At 44.3% G+C, this 22,547-nt stretch overlaps 1 long non-coding RNA gene across 2 annotated transcripts; it reads left to right on the top strand.

Moving 5' to 3' along the window:
• Window positions 1-847: 847 nt before the first annotated feature.
• Window positions 848-22,338, top strand: LOC118572700. Of its 2 annotated transcripts, XR_004943508.1 has the most exons (6): window positions 848-1,918; window positions 15,182-15,453; window positions 15,797-15,940; window positions 16,146-16,363; window positions 17,684-17,839; window positions 21,498-22,338. It is a non-coding gene; the product is annotated as an uncharacterized LOC118572700 (long non-coding RNA). The 2 variants fall into 2 exon arrangements; XR_004943507.1 differs by lacking the exon at window positions 848-1,918 and having other exon boundaries at window positions 15,119-15,453.
• Window positions 22,339-22,547: the final 209 nt, after the last annotated feature.

Genomic DNA, 22,547 nt, shown 5'->3' with positions numbered 1-22,547 from the left:
GTAGGGTGGAATGTTCCCATCTTGGAGAAAACTGCTACACAAGAGTTGTTTAAGAGAAAAAAAGCCAGTCTCCATGAACTTTTAGGTCTGATTCCACAAACTAATTCCACACCAGCCAAACGAAGAACTCGGACACTTACATTGGGGTTCATGTTCAGAAACAACACCATACTATTGTCCAATCCTATGGGAGACACTGTATGAGAATTACTGTTTTGGTTTAGGCTGAAGGGAGGAATTCAGGTCAGTCTGAGGGTTCTCTTCCCTGCAGGTTCTAGATTCCCATCATTATAATCTCACACAGGGAATTCTGGAAGGTCGGGCTGAATCCTACCCACAAGGCACAGCCAACTCCAGGGGACAACGACAGGTTAGCAATATCACTGGGTGGTCAGTGGGGAGTGGTGGGAAAGTCAGGGGTTGGTGGTCGGTGGGGAGGACACCAGACTATTCTTGTCTGATTCTGCACAGAAAGGGAACCAATCTGTTAGTGGTGTTTAACTTTCCTGAGCACCCTGTGCACACATACCGAGAAATCATACAGGATAGAACGCTCATGGATTCATAAGAATAACAACAACAACAATAAACACAACCTCCTGTTTTGTGGTCCAGATTTCCCAAGGGCACTGATGGTAACTTCAAAGATGAAATGTGCACCGGTGTTTATTTTTCCCAGTCCCGTTTTCCCCACTTTAAAATGAAGATGGATCTTTCCTTATGAAGCCACTTGGCCCTTTTTCTGTCCCTTGCTGCGTGTGGCCTAAAGCTGAGTCTACAGTGCGGACCTTAGACCTCTAGGGATCCTGGCGGCTGGAAGGTCAGAGGATGTAGGAGAGTCTCCAGCCAGTCATTGCAGTTCTGGATTGGGAGGCGGGGATATCCTCCTCCTGGCTCTGGGAGCCTCCTGCCTCACCTGGAAGGATGCTCAGTCGGGTAATACTTTACGCACCGCAAATTATCATGTGTTAGGGGGTGGGGGTGGGGCCAGGAAGCTGGGACTCCAAAACGGGTGGCTGAATCCACAAGAAGCCGTGAACCTCGGAGAGGATACAGGGAGAGGGAGCTGGAATGGACGGAGCCCGCTTGGAAAAGTTGTTTGGGTGCATCCAGGAGCCAAGGCTGCTGAGGAAATTGCAGGACGAGGTGCAGGAGGGATGAGCGAGGGCATAGGCAGGAACCCAGGACCTTAGGGGTCGTCTTCTGCGAAAAGAAAACAGCGAGTTGATCGCCTCCTGTTTGGAAATTTGTCGGGCTGTACAGATGTGTCCTAGGTGCAAACTGGAGATGGACGGAGAACGGGGAGTTGGTCGCATCCCTTCTCCTTTATTGGGATGTTTTACTCAGCGGTGAGTCCCGGCGCAGCGTGGCTGGTTCAGCATCCGTGAGGTACAGCTAAGAAAAAGCCTCTTTTATCCATGGTGGCTTCCTGACCCAAAGTCGGTTGCACTGTGACTCTCGGAAGGGGAAGGGTCTAAACCCAGATTCATTTTCTCAGCATCAGGGTCCTGGCCCCGCCCATCACCAGTCACCTGTGTGGATGAAGAAGGAACTGAACTTCCCGAAGAGCCCTTGCTCCTGGAAGCCCGTCGCCCTATCCATCCCACCTTCGTACCCGGAGTGTTAGGGAAAATTAAGGGTCCGGTTGGAGACACAGTACCGCCACTGGCACTTTCTCTAGACCTGCTGTCTGCGTCATCCTCGTCTTTATGTGGGTCACAGGCGGCGCTACCAAGCTGGGGCTGGAGTCCCGGAGCAAGTGGCCTGCTGGGGAACTCTTTCCTGCCTCGCATAGGAGCCTGTCAGATTCGGGACAAAGAATCATAGTCTCAGCCCTGTGTCGATCCCTGAAAAAAAAGTTACAAACGCCCTGAAAAGTTCAGCGACGCTGCAAAGTTGCCTGAGGATCCTCCTTCAGGTTGGAAGTTTTCAGACTACCCAGCTAGACAGTTCTCATCCATTAGCAATGCCTTGTTTCTCTGTAGAGGTTTATGTTTGCAGTCGGGACCCTCCCTCCCCTCTCCTTTCTTCTCATTCTCCCTTCCTCCCTCCCTTCCTCCCTCCTTTTTGAGGAAAGATTTCTCTGAGCTCGTGAAGAATAAAGCGATATGAATGAATAGGATACAGAAAAGGCTAAGCACACAAGGCTGAACTTGGAGCCCAGAGACGGACTGAAGTTCAGGAGTCCCACCCAGATGGAGAGGCAAGCTCTAAGGCGGTGGGGGTGGGGCAGCTGGGAAAAGCCTGGCTGCTGGAAGGGAGCTGGAGGGAAGGAAGAGGGAGGTGGGCTGGGGCAGACACTGGCAGGACCAGTGACACTGGAGCTGGCACTGTCCCCAATGACCATGCTCTCCCGCCTGCCTCAGGCACAGACACTTGGATTTTTAGCCTCAGAATATGACAAAATATCCTGGCTCCTCCTCCTCTTTCTCCTTCCAAAGGGCGTGGTTTCTGGGTACTCACTTTTCTTGGTGTGCTCTTAATGTGGTGTGTGTGTGTGTGTGTGTGTGTGTGTGTGTGTGTGCAGACTTTATTATTTCATAGTGTCTAGAGGGGGGGTGTATTGGCTGGAGCCATGGAATCTTAAACCATGAGGTGATTTAGGAACAGAACTTATTTTTTGCTTTTTAAGTGTGATCAATAATTTTACGTGTATGAATGCTCTGCCTATGTATATCTCTGCGCACCACATGCATGCCTGGTGCCAGGAGAGCCCAGAAGAGGGCATCAGATGATCCCCTGGAACCAGAGTTACAGATGCTTGTGAACTGTCGTGTGGGTACTTCGTTAAGAGCTCTTAACTACTGAGCTGTTTCTCCAGCCCCTAGGTCCCTCTTTTAAGGGTTTAGCTACATTGACAGACCAAGAGGGAAGGGAGGCTATTTGGTTGAAGGCTCCAACTGCTGTCTGGGAAGAACTGGGGGGAGGTGCTATGTGGAGCAGCAGATGGCTGTATCTTTGTTTATCAAACCATAGGTATACTTAAAAACCGACTCTGTAGAGATGAAACTTGTGTGGATACGTACTCTTTCCTCCAGCAAAGCCACTATCACAGCACAACATAGAACATCCTGCCTGGCAGCAGTGGTGGCGCACGCCTCTAATCCCAGCACTCAGGAGGCAGAGGCAGGCGGATCTCTGTGAGTTCGAGGCCAGCCTGGGCTACAGAGTGTCTCAAAAAACCAAAAAAAAAAAAAAAAAAAAAAAAAGGAACATCCCATCACTCATCAAAAGTTCTCTCACACATGATACAGCCTCACATCTCGCAGAAACATTTGATTTGGTTTCTGGCCACCTGAATTATGTTTATGTTTCTTTCTAGAATCATACAAAAACTGTCTAGCTTCTTTTGCTGTGCAAATGGTGTCGAGTGAGAGACTAGACCTTTTCTCTTATGCAAAATCTTGAGGGGTGTGTGTGTGTGTGTGTGTGTGTGTGTGTGTGTGAGAGAGAGAGAGAGAGAGAGAGAGAGAGAGAGAGAGAGACAAAGAGAGAAAGAGAGTATGAGAGGGAGGTGTGTGTGGAAGGTGAGGGTAAGTGGGACTCAGGTGACATGGTACAGAAGGAGAGACTATTTGGTGTTGAGGAGGAGGGGACCAGCATGAGGAAGGAAGGGGTGGTGAGGGAGGGGGTAAATAAGTAAAATAGAGTGAAGCAAATCCATGCGCATGCTGTAATGAAACCGGATACTTTGTGTACTGACTTTTATATTGCATGAAAAGTAATAAATAGCAAATAAGCAAATATCTGCTGAAAAGCAATTTCGGGCTTATCCATGTGCCTTAGTCATTTTTCCTGCTGTTGTGATAAACTCTGGTAAAAGCAAATTAAGGAATAATGAGGGTTTCTTTCTTTCTTTCTTTCTTTCTTCCTTCCTTTCTTCCTTCCTTCCTTCCTTCCTTCCTTTCTTTCTTTATTTTATTATTATTTTTTAAGATTTATTTATTTATTATGTATACAGCGTGTTTGACTGCAGGCCAGAAGAGGGCACCAGATCTCATTACAGATGGTTGGGAGCCACCATGTGGTTGCTGGGAACTGAACTCAGGACCTCTGGAAGAGCAGTCGGTGCTCTTCACCTCTGAGCCATCTCTCCAGCCCCTCCTTTTTTATTTAAAAGGATTTATTTTTATTATTTTAAATTATGTGCATATGTTCATATATGCAGCTGTGTACACATGAGTGCCTGGTGCCTGCAGAGGTCAGAAGGGGACATTGGACAGAGGCATCAGAACCTCTGGAGCTGGAGTTACAGGCATTTGTGAGGCACCCATGTGGGTGCTGGAAACCAGGCTTGGGTCCTCAGAAAGACCAGTAAGGGGGCTCAAGCTTTGAGTCATCTGTCCACCCTGGAGGGTTTGATTTGGGCTTACTGTTTGAAAGTAGAACCCATCGTGCCATGGAGGCCAAGGTGGCAGGAGCATGAGGCAGCTGGTCACATGGTATCCACAGCCAGGAAGCAGAGGGAGACGGATGCTGGTGCTCTGAGCTTTCTCCATTTTATTTGGTTCAGGACCCCAGCCCAATATTAGAAGGTGATACACAATATCAAGGTGGGTTTTCCTGTCTCAGCTAACCTCATCTCAGAAATCCTTTACAGACAAGCATGCCAGAAGTTTGTCTCCTATACCACTGCCGTTCTACGTCCTTTCAAGCTGGTGATCCATATTAACGGCCAGGCCAAAATCATGGCGTGAACTGGAAATTCACTTGCCTTTTCACAGCTGACTAGTATTTTATTGTTAGGTATTTATTGAAGGATATTTATTTATCCTTCCTCTCTTGGTAAATATTTGGATTGTTTCCAGGTTTGAGCATTCTGATTAAAGTTGCTACAGGTCACCGTGTTTAAGCTTTTGTGCATGTAGTCTGTGCCTTCACCCTGGTAAATTCCAGTATAGCTGTTGAGTCTAGGAATTAAGCGGGCAGCACATTGACATAGTGTCATAGGCTTGTCCCCGTACATGATCATTAAAGACACAGCCCCAGTTATGTTCCCATGCCAACACACCAAACTTAACAGAAAGTAAACATGTTTTGCAGCAGGTTGTGCAGGTAGGCACCTGATGAGTCTGCCCAATGAGATACAAGTGTGAATTCCACAAAGGAGTTTCCAGAGAGGCTTTTCAACTGCACACAGCTCCCACTCACCAAGATGGTCCCAAGAGCAGAACTGTTTAGGGAAAACCTCCCTGGACTCCAAAACCTGTGAGCAAGCCAGCAGCTCTGAAGTGGCTCCTCCCTGTCCTGATGGTCTGTGGCTGTCAGTGGGACAGGTTGGGTTGCTACCAGGTCTCTGTTCTCTTTAGGTTACTGAATTAATCTGCTTCACAGCAAATATTTATCTTTTTGAAAAAGACTTTTATTTATGGATGCATGGGTGTGTTTGCTTGCATGATTTCATGTGTACCACAGATGCTCTGGGCGTTACAGATAACGGTGAGCCACCATGCGGGTGCTGGGAATGGAACTGGTCATCTGCCAGAGCAGCAAGTGCTCTTAGCTTGCTGGGCCATTTTTTCAGCCCTCAACTATTCATCTCTTGAAACCTTCTCTGGAGACCTGGAAATGAGTATCTGTGGGAAACACTGCCACCCCCACAAAGCCTTTCTGCCCTCAGGGTTTTATGAATGCTGGGTCCACAGCCGAAGCCAAACAAGACCTCAGGTGGGCAAAGGTTCAGAATCCTCTACCACTTTACCCACAGAATGGACTGAAGGTAGGGGCTGCAATCAAACTCAGTTGGTAGAACATTTGTGTAGCACAAAGTCTGGGACCCATGCCAGTCTGGCATAAACCACCCATTGGTGGATCAGGAATTCAAGGTTATCCCTCTACACAGAGAGTTTGAAGTCATCCTGGGCTTCATGATACCCCGTTTGTTTGCTTGTTTGATTGTTTAAAGTAAATGAAAGTGGTAAGAGCCAGGCTTGGGCCATGGCTGCTCATAGAAAGTAAACAGTGACAGACAAGAAGTAAAACCCCATTTCAGCACACTGCTGATGATTATTTAGGCAGATAACACTTTAAACCCATTTGTAACTTGGCAACTTTTCTCAGGATTAATTATGGGTCATATGGAGTCTTTCACTGTTGATGTGACATTCCAAACCAAAGGAAGCTCAACACAGTTCGGATTTTATATTGCTCTTTTGTCAATGGCTTGATGACCTCAGCAGTTTCCAGGGGTCCCATTCATAATTCTGCCTTTCTGTCCACTTTGGTGATTGAGTGCCATGGGATCATCATCAGCATATAGAGATGTGCCTTGCCAGGACCTTATCTATCTGAGAGCTGTCATAGGGGACATACAGAAATCCCATTTTCCATAACGGAGCTTCAGGACTCAAGCCAGCCTTTAAACACAAAGCTAAGAGGTTCCCCAATATTACATGTTAGCCGTAAGCTGTTATCACATAAAATAGCACTCCAGCACACTTACTAAAGTAACCTCAGAAGATGTATAACCAGCCATTAAGATAACTTGGAAATGGAAAGCCTCTATTGAGAGAGAAAAAATAAAATCCGTTTGAGCTGACCTAAAGTTGAGTTTTCAATTCACACCAAGACAGGAATTCATTGTGGTGGCACTGTGGAAAAAAATCACGCAGCTGCCTGCTGCCATCTCTGTGGATAGAGAAATCCCCTGAGGTTCTGTACAAGTGTTTCTTCTACTGTGAAGTGGTCTCTCACTGCCCCCCATCCCCGTCATTAATTGACTCACCCACTGATGCTCTAACACTAGGTGATTTATAGTAACACTTAATTATATGAGATTTCAATCACTTTTAAGCACTCTTTTTTTTTTTTTGGTGGGGAGTCGGAGGGGAAGGGGGCAATGTCTTACGTGTAGTTTTAGTTGACCTAGAATTCAATATATAGACCAGAGAGCCCAGACTGGCCTAATATTCATAACAATCATCCTGCTTCAGCATCTCAAATGCTGGGATTATTGGCATAAACCACTAAGATCAGAAAGAACTGCTTTTAAAAAGATGTATTCATTTTTATTTTATGAGCATGCATGTTAGCCTGCATGCAGGTATGTGTTCCATGGCTTGCAGTAGCTGCAGAAGCCAGAAGAGAGCATCAGCTCCTGTGGAACTGGAGTTGCAGATGATTGTGAGCCTCCATCTGGGTGCTGGGAATTGAACCCATGTCCTCTGCAAGAGCAGCCAGTACATTTTTATTTCAAACACACCAGAAAGTATAATTTGTTTCCATTTCTCCACAGATGCAGGCTTTCTTTTCCAAAGGCTGAGAACTGAAAGATAGCTTCCATTTGACGATATGAAGGGGAAACTCTCAAGAGATTCAGTTGCAGAAACGAGCAAGATTCAATGTTAGAACTCCACTATGGGAGGTACAGTCATTTAGGTAGGAACCTAAAACAGTCCATTTTAAAGGAGAAAATGCCTAGCAAGGAGAGAAACAGAAGCTCTTGCATGTTGACTGCAGTCCTGGCCTCAGGAACTAGTTTTAATAGAACACAATCATATTCACCATCACTTAGGTATGGATGGTTTCCTTTGCCACTTTGATTGGGGCTGTGACCAGAAAAACATCTTTGAGACTGGGCATGTGAAACTGATAGGAATCAAGGGTCCAGGTCAGAAATCCCAACATTTTCTTCTGTGAGTCTCCGGTGCTGGTGAGGTTTAAACAGAAAGTTGGGGTTGGGCATCTGGCATCCATGACGGAGAATGTCTGCAGGACAGTTAGGGACTGGAGCTGTCTGATTGTGAGCCTAAACCTGCTTCTTTTATGATGCAAAATTTAATGTTTAGGAAGAGTGTGAAGAGCACTATGTGTGCCCACCATGATGCTTAAGAAATAAAATATTACTTGTGCCTCCCCGGCCCTCAGTGGTGACACCCTTCTCATTACTGCTCATTCCCATCTCCGTTAGATGAATCATGGTCCTACCCTGTGCAGATCTCATTACAGATGGTTGTGAGCCACCATGTGGTTGCTGGGAATTGAACTCAGGACCTCCGGAAGAGCATTCGGTGCTTTTAACCTCTGAGCCATCTCTCCAGTCCCCACCCCACCACCCCCCTTTTTTTTGTTTTTTGTTTTTGTTTTTCAGGACAGGGTTTCTCTGTATAGCTTTGTGCCTTTCCTGGAACTCACTCTGTAGTCCAGGCTGGCCTCGAACTTACAGAGATCAGTCTGGCTCTGTCTCCCGAGTGCTGGGTGCTGGGATTAAAGGTGTGTGCCACCACTGCCCGGCTTAACATTATTATTTGTGACTCATTTTAGTAAATACATGTGGCTTATTTCATTGATGTTGCCGATAAGGCACATATCATGACACCTCACAGGACTTTGTGGGAAGAGGGTCTTGCTATGTAGTTCAGGTTGGCCTTGAACTTGCATGTTTCCTGCCTCAGCCTCTTTTGTCTAAGTGCTGGGATTACAAATGTGTCTCAGGACTTAGAATTCATCCTTCTTAGGTAAATAAAATATCTTAGAATTTAGAATTCATCCTTCTTAAGTAAATACAATAAGATCAATCCTTCAACAAAAGGAAGTCACCTATGCCGGTTAGTTTTTTTTTTTTTATTTGCTTGTTTATTCACATAAGGTGGAGTTATGTGAGAGGAGAGGAACTCCATTAAAAAAATGCCTTCATCTTGGTAGTGGTGGCACATGTCTTTAATCCTGGCATTTGGGAGACAGAGGCAGGCAGATCTCTCTGAGTTTGAGGCCAGCTTGGTCTACAGATTGAGTTCCAGGACAGCCAAGGCTACACAGTGAAACCCTGTCTGGAGGGAGGGAGAAGCTTTTATCAGCTTGGCCTGTGGACATGTGGGTGGGACATTTTTTAAAAAATTATAATGATTGATCTGGGGGAGGAGAAATCCAGCTTACTGTGGTAGTGCTGTACTTGGGTAGCTGGTCCTGGGCTGTATAAAACAAAAGCAGGCTGAGCAAGCCATGGGAGCCAATAAGCAAGCCAATAAGCAGCATCCCTGCACAGCCTGTGCATCAGCTCCTGTCTCCTGGACCCACCCTGACTTCCCTTCATGATGGATTGTGATGGGGATGTGTAATGTAACAACCCTTTTCTCCCCCAAGTTGCTTTTGGTCATGGTTGTTATCACAGTAGCAGAAAGCAAACTGTGACACCTTCTCTGCTAAACAAAGGTTTGTGTTTGGCAAAGTCCCCACCTGCTTTGGGCTCCGCCTCCTTACACTGAATACTCAGAGTTGGAATCACTCCTGTATCACGCTTTTTTTTTTCTTCCTTGCAGGTTTATGGTTTATAGTTTGAGTATTTACATATTTTCTTTCCAAATGGTTCAATTTCACTTTCACTTCATCTACCAGAACCAGGAATTTCTGATGGCCAGGTTGGTATGTCCTGCCCTAGTGGGACAGAAATAGGACTCCTTCTTTGCTCTGCTCTGTAGTAGGTCCCATATCATGGACTCCCTCCATGTCCATTTCTGGAATCTCCCTAGGCCTTGTGTGTCTTGGTTTGAGATAGCATACCTTACACCAGCCCTCAGCTGCCCCGAGTAATTGCAGGCTTCACATCTTTCTCTTTCTCCTTCTGGTTAATTTATCACAGAGACTAATTTGGCTGGGAATCCAAATTAGACATATCTTCATAGTTGTCATCAATCATACCCTTAAAAGTGCTTCTGTTTTCCAGGGCTGGAATGTCTCAGAATGTCTGACCAATGCCAGATGCTACTGTGTGTCACTTTCTTTGGGTGGGTGGGTGAGATATGGCCACAGGGACTCTGTCCTCTGTAGGATGCCAATCCAAGTTAATAGCTTCAAGATACTCCGAGGGCCTGAGGAGATGGAGAGGTTTGAATTTTCTGCTCCAGAGAAACTGAATAAGGACCTCTGGATATTAAAGCTAGAAATCTGTGTAATTCACCTGCTGGCCAAACAATCATGGAAATTTGATAGATCCTGGTACATTGCATCTCAGTGTTCTCCTGCTCCCAACATGGGTCTTTTGATGACCACTGAGCTTAACTGACTCCTCTAGTGTCTTGGCTTTCCCCCATTGAGCGCATAAATCCTGCATTTATTTTAAGAACTCCTTAAGTCCCTGTGATGCCCACACGGTTGGATTACTCTAGACACAGGTTTGCCTCATCCAGAGGGAGTTGACATCTTTTAAAATATTTTAATTTTATTACTTTTAATTATATGCACGTGTGTGCAGTATTGATATGTGTTATTCATGGGTTAGAAGTGTCAGATCCTTTGGAGCTGGAGTTATAGGTGGTTGTGAGCCACCTGACATAGGTGTTGGGAACCGAACTCAGGTCCTCTGGGAGAGCAGCAAAGTGTTCTTAACTACTGAGCCGCCTCTCCAGTCCCAAGAGCTGGCACCTTACAGATCAGGCAACAGTTATGAAGTTTCCCATAAGCTGTAGGTCCACTTGGAATGCACCTCATCTTTGAAATGTTTTGAAGAAAATGGCATCCCTGCCTGCAGCCCCAGCAAAGAGTATCATTAACTCCTCCAACCTTGCATCAGAACAATAAGAAAAGTGGTTTAATGTTCAAAGATGACAAGGGATCGCAAAACACATCTCATAGAGGAGGCCAGCGTGACTGGCTGTGTGATCTCTGGGGAGTATGCATGGGGTTTGCTTTGAGAGATATAAAAGCCATTGTGATTTTGTAGGCAGTTGACACATTCCAGCCCCCCATCTGAGAACCTGCACGTTGTGTGCCCAAAGCTCATAACATCCTCTGAAATTCAATGTCATTGTCATTTAAAAAAAAAAAAAAAGTTAAGGAACTTGGCAGGGCTCAATGGTGAAGAGCATTTGCTGCTCTTGCAGAGAACTGGAGTTCCCAGTACCCAAGTTGAGCAACTCACAACCTGATCTAGGCTGCCCGATGCCCTCTTCTGGCCTCTGTGGGCACTGCACTTGCATGTACACACAATTTAAATTTTTTTTTTTTTTTTTTTTTTTTTTTTAAGTTAAATAACTTCTTGACGATCTCCTGGTTCCAAGTCACACTTCACAGAAGTTTTCTTCCCATCATTTCTCTGTTTGGTGTTTGCTCTTCCCACCTCCCTGGCACCATCTGCTGGTGAAATGCAGCATGAAGGTGGCGATGCCTGTGTCTCACATCCCTCCAAAAACAAAGGCAGTTCGAATTTATTTTCATTTCTCTTGAGCAGCCTTTTAAAATAGTTGTGTTCGTATGTGTCATCTCCCACAACACACTAGCTGGAGTTCCTTGGTTTTTTCGTCTTGTGTCTTCTGTTTTCACAGAGATGAAAATGTGACAGTCACAACACATATGGGACCATCCCTTTGTGTTGTTGACACTTTGCAAGAACATGGTGAGTTGGATCATTGTTACTCCCACTAACAACAACAGCAACAAAAAAGCACAACCGTGGTACCCCAAGGCCAGAGCCAGTCTATCTTATCTAGCTTAACACCTGTCCTTGTCACCACGGTTATAACCTTTCGGTTATAGTGTTTACAATGTGAGCCCAAGAACCAGACTTTCCAGGTTCCAACCCAACTGTGAACTTGCCTTATGAATCTTATGAATGTTCTTTCTTTGAAATATTTGTGTGTGTGCGCATGCATATTCGTGCACATAAAACAGTGATTTTTATTATCAGCCATCCTTCCCCACCAGGAGCCATTCATCACATCTTTACACATTTTTACCTTAGTTACTGACCTCATGAATTTTCTACTTAAAACTTTTGAGTCTTTCGTACACGAGTACCAATTTACATAATTTTCTCCCCTCCCTACTCCTCCTCCTCCTATGCACCCTCTCAAATTATTGACCTTTAATTATCTTTACATATATTCATACACACAAATATATAAATACTTATATGTTACACACACACACACACACACACACACACACACACACACACACACAAATAAATCTACTGAGTCTGTTTAGTGCTTCTTGGATGTACATGTGTTTATGGATGACCACTTAGGATTGGATAACCTATCTTGGGTCTCATCCCTGGAAAAGACATAATATCCCCTTCTTAGCAGCCATTGATAGCCTATAGCTCTTCATCTAGGGGTGGACCCTTGTGAGACTCCCATTTATGTTGCCATGGCAACTAGTGTTGTCATTGTGCAGATCTTGGTTAGGCAACCATATATTTCATTTGATATGTGATAGTTTGATTGAGAATAGCCTCCATATGATCATATTTTTGAATATTGGGTCCCCAGTTGTTGGAACTGTTTTGGGAGGATTAGGAGGTGTGGCTTTGTTGGAGAAGGTGGGTCACTGTGGATGGGTTTTGATGTTTCAAAACCCCACACTATTCCTAGTTAGTTCTCTTTCTACCTTGTGCTTGTGGGTCAGATGTGAATTCTCAGTTACTGGTCCAGGGCCATGCCTACCTGCCTACTGCCACGCTCCTCGCTCTGATGGTCATGGACCAATCCTCTGGAACCATGAGCCCCTAACTTCAATTATCTATCAGTTGTCTTGTTTGGTCATGGTGTTACATCATGGCAATTGAAAAGTAACTAAAATAAAATGTATCTTTTATAAAGGCTCGTTTAATTTTTAAAAGTGTGTATGTATATGTTTATGCCATGTGAATACAGGTTTTTGCAGAGACCAGAGAGTGTATGGGACCCCCTGCAGTTTGAGCTGTAAGTGATTGTGAGCCACTGATGTGTGTGCTACAAGCAGACCATGGGTTTCCTACAAAAGGAATATGCACTACTAAACAATCTCTCCATCCCAGTGCATTCTGATCCTATTCACTCCTCTTCCCAACCTCCCCAAGAATCTCCCCCAACACCCCTAATACCCCTTGCTCACTACTTCACCTCCTCTTTAAAAAAATTGACCCCATTGCATGTAGTTAGTAGTACCTGTGTGTGCATAGGTGAGGGATCATCTGTCAGGGAATGGACCTCTTAGCAGTGGTCATGACCAAAGAAAAGTCACTCTCCCTCCATAAACAGCCATTGACTGCCAATGGCTCCTCAGCTAGGAGAAGGGGGACCTTCTGGTGAAGTTTTTTTATCTTCTTTATCATGCCCCATGGAACTGTAGTTACCAGGATTCCAGCATACTCTTGAATGTACTGAGGAAGAGGGGATGAGATTAGGTGATGGGTGGATGCTGATGGGCACAGTGTAAAGGTTGATGCCCCTAGACATCAATATCTTCCAGGCCCTGCTATCATAGAGGAACCCACCGAGATGCTTGGCCTCTGCAGAAATCACAGTCTGGGGCTCTTATAACAACATCTGTGGATCTCAGAGGATGCACATTTTTCCAACTTTTGGATCAAGGGATGAGAATTTTAAATTGGTACGAACAGCACAGATGGAGGCTGTTTTATTTTATGAGAATAACATTCTCATTATTTTTAGAAGGGATAAGAATGATTGCATAAGAGAAAAAAGTACTCTTTTATGTAAGAAACTTACATAATTAGGAGTCCTCACATTTCGGTCCCACCCTTCCTCTGTTATTTCCATTTCTCCATGACCTTGTGTGAGTTGTTCAAATGTAGGAAGGCCGGCGTGTGTCTCTCTAATATCTCCTACAAAATTCACCCTGCTGTATGAATAAATATTGCCTATTTTAGCTATTTTTTTTGTTGAATTATGTTACCAAATGAGATGTTATGCGTAGCCTCGTGGGACGTGTTTGATGACCAGTAAAGTGATTCTCTGAATATATTCCTGACAAACATGTCCCACAGATACTGCGGTCTCTGAATTCTGACAACTTTGGGCGGGCTTGCTTTAATAGAATATAATGTACAAGCTGCCTGGAACACTCTGATAAGAATTCTGAAGGCTGTTGAATGTAAGGACTCAGTACACTGGGCCAGAAGAAGAGAGAGAGGGTCTTAATTTAAAACAGTTTAAATGCTTGTTAGTAGGAAAATGTGCGAGATGGAGATGAGAGCCGTACCGTTATGAAGGAGGAGGGAAGAAGCTGGGAAATAAGCAAGCTCAAAAGCCAGCAAGCATCAGTTAGCTGGTGGGATCCTTACAGGGACATCGTTATCCCCAGGCAGGAGAGATGGGTAACTTCTTAAGCAGTCATGGTTTACCTGTCTCTTTGTGTGCAGTTCAATATGTCTACAAGTGGGTTTCTGGGTCAAAGCATGGGTATACCTCCAGCTGGATTAGATGTTGCCAGACATTTCCTGTATGTGGTTTTTGCCTCAAATAGAATAAGAGAGAGTTTATTCTGGAGTCAAACATCAGTGACTATAACTGGGGAACACGGACTCATGTTTCGCCCAATTCCAGGTTCCAACGTGCAAGGAGTTTCCAGTTTCATTATATATATTTCATTATATATATATATATATATATATATATATATAGCAAAGAAAGTATAAACAAAAACAAAAACAAGCAAACAGAAAAAAACAAAGACAAATGCATTGATGGAAATGTCAAAGGAGGTTACAGCCAAGAGGAGAGATCTCTCTGTTCTGGGCCTCAGATGCTGTCTGATGAGACTCGGCCTTTTGCCTGATGGAAGCTTGGTGAATACATCCCAAAGGTTTTATTCTTAGTCTGAAAATAACAACAGAGGTGAAAAAGAAAGACTATTTGTTGGGAGGGGCAAGGGGAGCCCAAGACAGTTTCTAATTAGGCTCTGTACATGCAAAGCCCCTACCTCCATCATGGAAGTTGTTTTTTCTTAGCTTTGTGTTTATTATGAATCATCATTATTGCTGTGATTATTGTGTGTGCATGGGTGTACACAGGTGCATTCACGTGCCTGCAGGAATGTGGACAAGCTATGCCATGCATATGGAGGTGAGAGAACAATCCTGCAGACTGGTTCCCCTCTGTCACCTTTATGTGGGGTTTGGGGATGGAACTCAGGTCTTCAGGCTTGTGCAGCAAGCTCCTTTCCCCATTGAACCAACTTGCCCTCTTACCAGTTAATCAGCCTTTCCAATGACTCAGTGTAAAGCGAAGATCTCTCTAGAAACTTTCGCTCACATTTCTTTTTTTCAAGCTTTTTTTTTTTTTTTTTTTTTTTTTTTGAGACAGGGTTTGGAGCTTGTCCTGGAACTCACTCTAGACCATGCTGGCCTCGAACTCACAGAGATTCACCTGCCACTGCCTCCTGAGTGCTGGGATTAAAGGCGTGCGCCGCCGCCGCCGCCGCCGCTGCCACCGCCAAGCTTGCTCACATTTCTTATCCACAGGTCACATTTTTCAGACTCGGCTATTTTCTAGCTTGCTAGTGGCTATGGACGCTCTCACAGGCAAAGTGACATTTGTCCTACTGCCAGCGAAGCTGACTCCCCGGCTTTATATATTTACAATTCCTTCAGTGAATAACACATCAAAAAGCCAGCCAGCTCCCCTTCTACACCTGGACCATGATTCATTGAAATGCTGGAGACTCTAGGCCTCTGGTGTCCCGTGGATAGATGAGACCAGCAAAGAATTCCAGAGAAGCGAGAGTGAATTCAAGGTGAGCTGGGACTATTATACTACATCCCTAGGGAGGACAGATCAAAGGAAATGTGTGTGACTATCTCTCTACTTTCCAAATGTATTTCCCCATGTAAGGGGAAGACACTGAGATCTGTAGGGATGGTTGCCGGCGCTTTATCCTGAAGCGCCGCCCCTAGTGAGGAAGGAGGTAACTGACAGGTACCTGCCCCCTTCCCCAGGCGTGGCCCAGATGGGGACCCCTTAAGACCCAGGAGGAGTATATGCTTGCCCTCTCTTGATACCTCGGTTTGTTTTTTGGTTTTTTGTTTGTTTGTTTGTTTGTTTTTGTTGTTGTTGTTGTTGTTGTTGTTGTTTTCCAGAACTGAGGACCGAACCCAGGCCCACCCCCCACCCCGGTGGTCCTGGATGCTGGTGCTGCGGATCAAGGCAGAGCTTTCCTGCGATCCGCGTTGGACCGCGCCCCACTCCTCCTAGATTCTGAGACCAACTCAATTATTCTTGTTGTGAGTTAAACTCTGAATAAATTCCTTTGACCTTCAAATAGACTCTGGAATTTCCCCAGTAGAAGTCACAGAAAAACAAGCTAAAATTCCTTTAAAAAAAAATTTGTCTAAGCAAGTGGCTGTGTGGTCCCACATATTTTATGAACTTTGAGGTCAGTAATAATCTTTTTAAAATTACTCTTTTTTTTTTTTTTTTGTTGATGAGTCTTATCTTGAACTCTTGATTTGAACACGTGAATTTCAAGCTGCTGTTTCTAAAAGGAAAACCAGGCAGGGACATTCAGCTTGCTGAGAATCAGGAGAAGCGGGGAATGACAGTCTGACATCTGGAAACCCCCTTCCGCTTACACTTGCTGTTGACACCAAAATGGCCATAAGCTTGGCGAGGTCTCAGCAGGGAGACAGTGGCCGGAGGTCCTGCAGGTGAGTCTGCCTGCTCTGTTCAACTTCTCCCTTAGAATTGAAGACACTGGCTATGAACTATGAGATTTCCTTTGGCCTATGCATAAAATGGAAAAGATAAATATACATTTGGAATGAAATAGAAAGGTTGTCCCCATTCATATTGATTTACAAACTAATTATTAGAAAAAAACTGTGGTGTGTGTGTGTGTGTGTGTGTGTGTGTGTGTGTGTGTGTGCACATGTGCATGATTCACTCAAAATAGAGGCTGCTCATATCTCCAATCTAAGCACAGAGGAGAAATTTCAGTTGCCCAAATTTCAAGTCTGTTGCAGACTTGCCTACAGGCCTGAAAGGTCACATTCACCTGAGAATTCAGAAAGGCCACATAGTTATCTCTGCATTTAGATTCAGCTGGTTCAAATCCTACTCATGTGACACCGGGTGACAACATTTATGAGTCTCAGTGCCCTGTATAATCTCCTGTAGTTATTAAAAATGACGTTGTAGGGCTGGGGTGATGGCTCAGTGGGTAGAGCACTCATTGCGTAATCATGAGGACCTGAGTTTGGATCCCCAGCACCCATGAAGAGCCAGACAGGGGAGCAATCCTCTGTAATCACAGTGCTCCTATTATGAGATAAGAGATGGAGACAGGAGTGTACCCCAAGCTCCTTGGTCTTGAAACAAAAGACTGTCTCAAACCAAGTGTATGGTGAGAAGTAACAACGAAGGCAATGTTCTCAGACCCCCACAGGTGGTGGCAGACACAGGAGCAAATGTGCATGCACACACGTACACTTTCAATTATGATCGCGTATTTTTATCAGTTTAGTGTGAAGTGTAGAGAGAGGAAAGACACCTCATTAATGGTCTTTAAAGAGATGAGATGAAACATTCAAGGCTAGTTTCGGTGCAGAAACTACTAATATCCCACTAATCTAAGTGTAGGTCCTAAGGGATCCCACCCCACTCAAGCTGGATAAAAACACAGGCTTGTCTTTGTTGTCGACTTTGATCATCAAGTGTAGAAGCATTTTTTTTTTTTTTAAATCTTTCAAGCTGAGAGATAGGGGCAGGATTTCTGGCAAATGATAATGAGTGTTTTGTATAAAATCTCCATGTCTTTAAAAATCTGGAAGTGTGTTGAGGGGAACTACAACAGTCTGTAGATCAAGGACGTGCTTGGGGTCTTTTCAGATCATCATGCATCTCTACACACTGGCCAATCTTCGGAGATTTTTGAAGAGACAAGAGATGTGTTCTGGGGCCAGGGAGTCAGGAGGCTTAGAAGGTGAAATGCTCACCTTGCAAGCTGAGGATTTGTATTTCATCCCCAGAACCCATGTGAAAAATCCAGGTGTCATGGTGTACCTTTGTAACCCCAGCGCTGCAGACAGGTGGATCCCTGGGGCTCGCTTGTCAGCCAACCTACCCTGTCACAAAAACCAAGACAGACGGCTTCCTGAGGAGCAACCTCTGGCCTCCACACACAGGTATGTTGGAGAGATTGTTTCTGTGAGTCTTTATGGTCAAATGTAGATTCAGAAAGTAATGTCTAATCACGATTCTCAGATGGAAAGAAGGCTTCTTATTTGCTGAGAGGATATTCTAGTTGGTCCCAAAAAGTCCCTGGTGACATTCAGTGTGTTGTTGTGTCTGATGTGAACAACATAACCAGAGATGATTCTATCCATTTTCTGCTCTTAGATAAAAGCAGATATGGAGTCTTTGCATTCTCCCCTCTCAACCCAACCCCCTCCCCCCCACCCCCACCCCCACCCCCATCTCCCATCCTCCTCTCCTCTCATCTCCCCCTTCTCTGTCTTTAATTGTTGAAATTGTAAGTAGCAGAGATGCCACAATAGGGTGGTGGATTTTTAGGATTCAACACTTACTGAAGGAAAAAAAAAAAAAAAATCTAATATATATAAAAAAACAACAACTGGTCTTACTCAGCTGACTGCATCAGAGACAAGACAGTGGGCCTCAGGAGGGAAGAGGAGACAGAACACACAGCTCCTAACAGGTCTCTTGTCACTCAGTGGGAAAGGGAATGCTTATCATCTGTCTGCCTAGACTTGGGCTCTCAGGGCAATGGATGATGGATTCAGATCCCGTCATTCACCCAAGAGATGAAGAGACAGAAACTGCAGACTCTATTTCTCCCTATGACAAACAAGTAAAAGCATCACACAGTGGCCACGAGACTATGTGGACAGAGCCTTAGGCATTTTGTTTTATTTCTATTTTTATGGTAAGTCAGAGGATGGGAAAGGGGGATTCAGAGGGAGCGTTGTGGGAGGGATGTGGCTCCGGTGCACTTCAGCACCGTCGGATTGTAGTTACTCACCAGTAGCTAGCGGTGAAGGCATGTGCAGTGATGGCCCTCCACAGCCTGCCTCTCACTTATGTGAAGCGAAGAAATATGGTACTGTGGTTTTTGCCCTGTAGCAGGGTGTCTTCGCCAGTTTTTTTCTATGTATTTTTTTAAAAGTAATTTCATAAGTTTGGACAATACGTGATTTCCATTTCTGCTCTTGATTGGCCCTTTCCTTCCTAAGATAATTAATCATTCCTTTACATGTTGTTGGTGGGAGACTGAGATATGCTGGGTAGACAGGTCCGTGGGGTCCTTGAACTGTGGCCTGGGTATTTATTGATTTAGTGAGCTGCTTCCCCCTGGGAACCTTGTTTCTCTCCACCTACTTCCCACATTTGTGGAGGGTATAGGATGAAAGCAGGACCTATCGCCAAGGGTTCTTGAGATGAGCAGAGAGAGACTCCTGAAACTGTGTTTTAGTGTAAGTTGCATGCATGTAGTATATATGTGTGTCATATGCATGTTAGCAGGTGACCGTGTGTGTATGTGCATGTGTGTGTGCATGTGCGTGCCTCTGTGTGTGTGTGTGTGTGTGTGTATGTGCATGTATGTGTGTGCATGTGCGTGCCTCTGTGTGTGTGTGTGTGTGTGTGTGTGTGTGTGTGTGTGTGTGTGAGGGATCTCTGTCAATCATTCTCCCACTTTATTCATGCAATCAGAGTCTCTAAATCAAACCTAGAGCTTTCTGATATGGCCAGTCTCACTAACCAGCTTGTTCTAGGGATCACCTGTCTCCATTTTCCCAGGCTGGGTAACAGATGGGCCATCACTCCCTTTGGCACTTACCTAGGTGTCTGGGCATTTGAACTCTGGTCCTCCTCTTTGGAGCAATCACTTTAATCTCTAAATCATCTCTCCAGCCCTCCAGCAGCTATATACTAGGCTCTCAGCCAATATTATTATAACTAGTGTCCATGTGAATTTTGTTTTTGTACTTGAATAACAATTCTGTCTGCGAATACAAAGATCAATGCAATTCTTTAATGTCCTCCTGTGGAAAGCCCTCTGGGTGGGCTGAGGTTGAGCCTGGCATTTGGGTGTAATAAAGACATTGTTAAGGACTGGAGTAAAAATTACCTATTCTGTAGGAGATTGACATCCACCCTTAGCAAAAGCAGGAGTCCCCATAGTTGTACTATCCCTGCCAATCACCTTGCCCCACCAGTTCCTATGACTATTTGTGCTGTCCCCAGCCATGTTCCCTGTGAAAACAGCCTGCCTGTTTCAGAGGACACTGAGTCGTCTATGAGAGGCTCTAGAGTGACGGTTCCCAACCTATGCGTCATGACCCCTCTGGGGATCAAACAACCCCTTCACAGGGGTTACATATCAGATATTTGCATTATGATTCATAATAGCAGCAATGGTACAGTTACAAAGTCGCAACGAAAATAATTGTATGGTGGGGGGAGGGCTCACCACTACATGAGGAACTGTATTAAAGGGAACTTTAACTCAGGGTCTCACTCAAAGATTCCAGCTTAGCCCAACCCACCCAGAGCAGGTGGAGCACAAAGACTCAAGAGTAAGACAATGAGGGCGTTGTGACTAGATGGTTCTAAGAAGCCTCTTTGAGGATTTGAGGTGATGATTCAGCAGCTAAAGCATTTGCTGAGCAAGTGTGAGGACCCATGTTCAGATTCCCAGAAACCCACACAAATGCCAGGTACGCCTGGTGTCCGGCTTGAAACTCCAGCCTCAGAAGGCAGAGCCTGCTGGGAGATCCCCAGAGCAAGCTGACGAGAAGTATACACACTTCGAGGATCTTTGAGTTGGATTAAGAGACCTTGCCTCAGTGAATGCGATAGAAGAGCAGTGTCATCCACCTCTGGCCGCCACATACATGCATCAATGCATGCACACATGCAAAAAATACACACAACACATACATACATATGCACATACATCCGTACATACATACATACAAAAATAGAAAAAGAAAACAAAAATTACTCCATTTTGGCCTAGTATATAAGATAAAAAAAAAAAAATCACAAAAGACTCCTGGTGAGCTCGCTGTATCTGCTCCCACAGGTAGCAGCTACTTATGCAAACATGCAGCAAAAAAGTGCAGGAAAATCTGCATGTGGTCATTCAGTCACTCCTCCCCTTCCCAGGTCCCCTTCCCCTTCATGAGCAGGCCCTGGGAATACGAACATGTGAATGGCCATGTGCCAGCCCCCAGTGCTGTGTGTGTCGATTAATTAAGTTTTTCTCATCTCGTCATTCCCAATAAAGGAGTTGGAAATGAAAACATCTCATTCACAGCTCAGGAACTAAAATATTTTAGTCACAGAGAAATCTGCTTATTTACGTTGTAGGAAAGGATGTGTCAAGGAGCCAGGAATCACTCCAGTCTGTTGTGATCTGGCGAAACGTCTCTTTGCGCATTTTGAAGGTTTTCATAGCACTTTTTTTTTTTTTATAACATACACATTCTCACTTTCTCTCCACCCATCTTAATATCTCACCTATTTCATAAATATCAGCCCAATTTTAACATCCTTTGTGAACACATTTCTACGGATTAGTGTTACTTTTCAAGCATTAAGCCATTTCGTTTCCTGCTTTTATCTGGAATAAAAAGTAGACATCTCCTCCTTGCTGAATCGATGTTTGGATTTATCCAAGCATCTGTACTGGACCATCTCCTGGGTGGTATATTCTTGATTTGGTTTTCTCTGTGTGATTTGCATTGGCTAATTGGATTTTGAAAAATCTGATGGGAGATGTGTGACCCGCATAATTGCCTTTTCCATTTGCTGTTTCAGGTTTTGTTAAAAAAAAAAAAAAAAATGGTGTGAGATCGCACAGAACTGACCCTCGGATGCCTCAGCCTGCAGTTGGAAAGGGGACTCTATGTCAAGACCTGCAGGCCTAGAAACATGCTGATGACTTGTGCAATTCTATGTGGAGCGATTGGTTACCCAGCAGTATCTCACTCATGAGCAAATCTTGATCTATACTTTCTCCAGTATCTTTTTACCCCATGTAAACCTGGTGGATAAACAGGTTGTAACATGAATGTTATAATGGGCAGACATGTGTTTATCATTCAATACATTTCGAATCTAATTAAAGGGATGGAAGCCATTTAAAAAAATCTCAGTTCTAATTTCTGATGATGAAAATTGATGAATGAGGTGAAATATATAACAGTTAAATGGACACACACACACACACACACACACACACACACACACGGCAGAATTGAAGAGAATAAACTTGAGCACATAATGACATACATCTTCCAACATGAAACTCAAGCAAGTTTATAGTCAGAGATGCATGGAAGTAAACTCTGCAACCATTCCAGAGAGAGACGCGGAAGAAATGGAAATTGGGATGTTTGGAGAAAAAAAATAATACCCAGAAAATGTTCCACTTGAATGAAAATAATGAATTCAAAATCTAAAAAGACTAATGCACTTGAAGTTCAAAAAGCATGACATCTTTATGAGGCTCATCATAATGAAGTTTGAACCAGCCATAAAAAAGAAAAAAAAACAAAACATGGAAGCAGCTGGCTGGTGTCCTCATGTATGTTCCCCTGGACAGCTCGACAGCAGATTTATCACTGAAATGTTGCAAACCAAAAAAAAAAAAAAAAAAGCACTGAAACAAAATCCAACAGACCCGAAAGCTACAAAGTAAACTAAATAAACTTGGCACGCAGAATTCTACCCAGTCAATGTCTCCCCCAAACTAACACAATATAAACTATATTCCAGGTGTACAAACTAATTTATAAACAGAAGGCACTGCTACAAGATTTTATTTTTTGAGTTTATTTTTCTGAATTTTTTTTGTTAGTTAAAAAT

This window comes from Onychomys torridus, chromosome 22 (genome assembly GCF_903995425.1).
Source record: "Onychomys torridus chromosome 22, mOncTor1.1, whole genome shotgun sequence".
Classification (NCBI taxonomy): Eukaryota; Metazoa; Chordata; class Mammalia; order Rodentia; family Cricetidae; genus Onychomys; species Onychomys torridus.
Note: the sequence above shows the minus strand (reverse complement) of the source record. Positions and strands in the feature narration are given on the sequence as shown.